The sequence below is a fragment of the Octodon degus genome, unplaced genomic scaffold, assembly GCF_000260255.1.
Source record: "Octodon degus isolate 3935 unplaced genomic scaffold, OctDeg1.0 scaffold00730, whole genome shotgun sequence".
NCBI classification, from domain to species: domain Eukaryota; kingdom Metazoa; phylum Chordata; class Mammalia; order Rodentia; family Octodontidae; genus Octodon; species Octodon degus.
Genome location: NW_004525306.1, coordinates 937 through 5,128, shown reverse-complemented (window position 1 = coordinate 5,128; position 4,192 = coordinate 937).

The window sequence follows — 4,192 nt, the reverse complement described above, 5'->3', positions numbered from 1 at the left end:
GGACAGGAGCTTTCTTTCTCTCAATAAATATATTCTGCTCATAACCTCCGTTTGTTCCTAAAATTCATTCTTCGGTTTTAGAGAACACGAACTCATACAGGTTAGGTCGGGAGATTGTTTTTCTCTATGTCATTTGGAGGTTCCTTGCATGGTTTGGAGGTCACCCACCCGAGACCAGTTTTTCTCCCTGTATCACTTGTCTTGTAAGAGTCTCTCTTGAACCACTTCTGGATTGGAGCTGTCCAACTCACGGGTTGCTATTTGTTCAAATAAACACTTTAAATTTTTCATTTTGCTTCAGTTTTCTTTTTAACATAGCCCATTATATTGCCGACTAGGGTCATGAATGGAGGCTGCTTACAATGTCCTTGTTCTTTCTCCTTGTAAACATGATGATCGTGATCACCACAATTCAGCACATGAATGCTAGTCTTTATTTTATTGTAGTTGGTACCAGGGATCGAACTCAGGACCTTGCGCTTGCCAGGCAAGCACTTGTTCCACTGAGCTATCTTCCCAGCCCCCATGAATGCTAGTCATTAAAAAAAGTGTCAGTGGTGGAGGGAAGAACACTTGTCGGAAGTCCAGAGGTCAGAAGACCTTGGTCCCAGCTAGCACAGGTATCTTTATCCTAATATTTGATATGGGCAAGTCACTTCATGTTCCCTGTTTCAATTTTGTTGTACATAAATTGAGGACTTTGTATTAGGTGACTTCTAAGGTTTCTGTCCTATCTCCTGAGCTAATGTCAAAGTTCTCAAACAAATGCAGAGGGAAGACAAGGAACAAAAGAAATTTAAATTTGACTTTGAGTCGACTATCTTGTAATATAGAAACCATCATGGTCAATAAAAGTTCTATAAGATATTTCTACTACAAGTTTCCTGACATATTATTTATATAGATAATTTTTCTTAAAAAGGTACAATGTTTTTTGTCATTTGTCATCAGATGGCAGTTGAGTATATAGTTTCCATACTTCATATTTTTTGCAAGTAAAAAAATTAAAAGTTTTAAACAGCTGACAGTTATATTCTTTAAAAAACACACTTAGGGGCTGGTGAGATGGCTCAGTGGTCTAAAGCACCTACTTAGAACAAGCTTAGCAAAGCACAGGAACTGGGGTTCAATCCACTGGGGTTCAAGCACCACTTGCCAGCCAGCTCCACCCCCTGGTGGGCTGAGCTGGCCACACACACACACATACACACACAAATAAATGTTTAAAATTTTTTAAAAAAGAATTAAGGTTCTTTATTATCATGATTGCATAGACGTGTAATCAGACAAGTCCTAAGCTATTTTCCCTCAAATATGCCACAGCATGAAATTACACAAAATACAGTTTCCCAGATAACATCCTTATTACATGTGTGAACATATTTCCAAATATGTAGCTGCAACCTATGTGCATGCCCACACTGACCATCATTCTCCTCATGTACACAGAAAACAAATCTGTTAAAAGACAAATTGTATGCTGTTTCCCCAAACCTCCTTGGTATAGGAGAATATGCCCCTCAGCTGCGAAACCTAGTTTTCCTAAGGGAACACAATGAAAAACTTACCTTCATGTCTAATCTCTGGTCTGAGTATTCTTTAACCTTGAGTTTTCAGGTACTGCTGCTCCTGCTCTGGATTCTGGGGTTGAGGTGGCAGTCGGGAGACTAACAAATGACCTGACAGCATAACTGCATTGATTTCTGAAATGAGTACCTGAGATTAGATCCAGGGATCTCAGAAGGAAGACAGGGTGGTATCATCTTGCTTGTCAGCAGAGGAATGAACAGAATGTTGGGAAAGAACTCAGAGGCAGAGGCAGTGCTGTCTGACATTGGGTGTGCAAAGGTTTGACTGAGCCTTGTGGCAGAAGTCACTCAGCAATAGCTGACAGCGACAGCACGAGGCTCCTGCGGGATCCTTTGGGCCATGGCAGCTGGAGACAAGGGGGAGATGTTGGTGAATCTTCTCACTAGAGAGGAAACAAGGGAATAAACTTGCCTTGTTATTCATAAGAAGGGACAGCTCTTGGGAACCTATGTTCCAGTCTCATAATTAGTATTTCTTATGGGTGTGTCCAGAGAGGAATCCCTCAATAGGAGCAAGGGGAAATTCTGGAAAGAAAGTCCTTTCAGAGTATTATGTCTGTAGCTGGGGGTGGAGGCCAGAGCTATCATAACTTCCTCTCATTGTCATTTCTACATTTCAATTTTTACTGGTTTAGAATTTCTTTCTCTAAAAGTTGGAGGGAACAAGAGGGACAGGAAGGGAAACAGAAGTAAAAAAAATTAAGCTATCTTATGTACTTATATCAGGTCCTCAAGATGAATATAATCATTATGTACTACAAACATGTGCTGTTACAATTTTAAACTTTAGAAAAGAATTTCTTTCCCCGATTGAATGAAGTTAAGCACTTCAGTGATTCTCAGTGTCATTGGCTGGAAAACAAAGTTGATCTGTCAGAGAGGTTGTAGACATGTTGAAATCATCCTCAATTTTTTTTTTCAGCACAGAAAGATAATATTTATTATATTGTAACTAGAAACTGAGCAGAGAGCAAGCTCATGAGGTATAATTTGAGTTTTTGAAACAGGCTTCAACAACAATAATCAAAAACAAGTCTTAACTGCACGGATATTTTGGTCACTATTATAATCTCCAGGTTACAAAAGCCAGCAGCATAAGGTCACATAAAGTTAATGGCTGAAATTTTTTAATGTATCCAAACACAGATCATTGTATTAAATTCTATCATTTTATTTTCTTAATATTTTTCTTAAAAGTTGAACAATTATTGTTACTCACAAGCACACGCACAGTACTCCTACAAGAATACTGCCTTGGGGCTGGAGAGATGGCTTAGTGGTCTAAGGCACCTACTTAGAACAAGCTTGGCAAAGCATCAGGGACCGCGGTTCAATCCCCCAGCACCACATGCCAGCCAGCCCCGCCCCCTGGTGGGCTGAGCTGGCCACACACCACTCTCTCTCTCTCTCTCTCTCTCTCTCTCAAATAAATAAAAAAAATAAAAAAAATTAAAAAAAAAAAGAATACTGCCTTAATATTCTTAAGACTAACACTACTCTTTTCTTTTCTTCAAAAACTAAATGACGTGGGGGCTGAGGCAGCTAGATTGCCCTGGCTTGGAGGCCAGTCAGGGCTACATAGTGAGACCCAGCCTCAAAAAAATTGAATGAGTAATGATTCCAGTCTGTATTATATTATTAATGGTAATATGCAAGACTGACTTTGTTTTCAAGGTTAAATACCAGATTGACTTCGCATTTGGTGAACAGTTATGTACCCGAACCTTTTTATCTTTTACTTTTTTAACAAATTGAAAGAGTTATTAAGCCCTGAGATATTAGATATTTGTTAATGATTGTACACTTATAGTATAGACTTTACTCCATTCAATTTACAGCCCCAAGTTTTTAAAATTATTTACAAATGGTTATAACTAAAACAATGATAAAATACACTGCTTATATAGTTAAGACTACTAATAAGGCCTTTAACTAAGAGTTGCATATTTTATGCATTTTTAACCTGCTAGGTACAACTCTTACAATGATGTTTATAGTTCTATCACTAGTAAGTGCTTTTCATTTTGCTGACTACGTGGACAGACAGACTCTTCTCCTCTCTTATAAACAATCTCTCTCCTTTTTTCTTTCCCCCCCAAAAAACGCTAGTTTTCCAACTGAACAGCTGCTAAAACAAACTTGTATTTGAACAACATGCTGATAACTGTAATGCCTAACAGAGAAATAGGTTTACACAGGCATTCAATATTTGTTCCAAATAGATGAGTGAATTGTAAGGCAGTTGTCTGAATCATGTACTGTTCATCATATGGTCTAACAAATTTTGCTTCACCAGGAATTTCACATTATCAGATTGAATTCAACCTCAAGTATAAATCCAAGAAATTAAATTTTTAAAAAAAATAATTATCATTTTTCAGAAAAAGTGAACAAGATAATCATAGTTCCCACCATAACATTAGTTATAGAAAAAAGAACAAAATTACTTTTCACTAAATATTAACACAACTAAGTAAGGGGAAGAAATAAAAAAAAACCTAAGAGGTACTAGCTAATTCTTAGCATTTCTCCACATTTTTCCTTGTAGCTTTTTTGGTCACATATTTAACTCTGGTAAGTTCTGTAGCTGAAAGATAATGTGA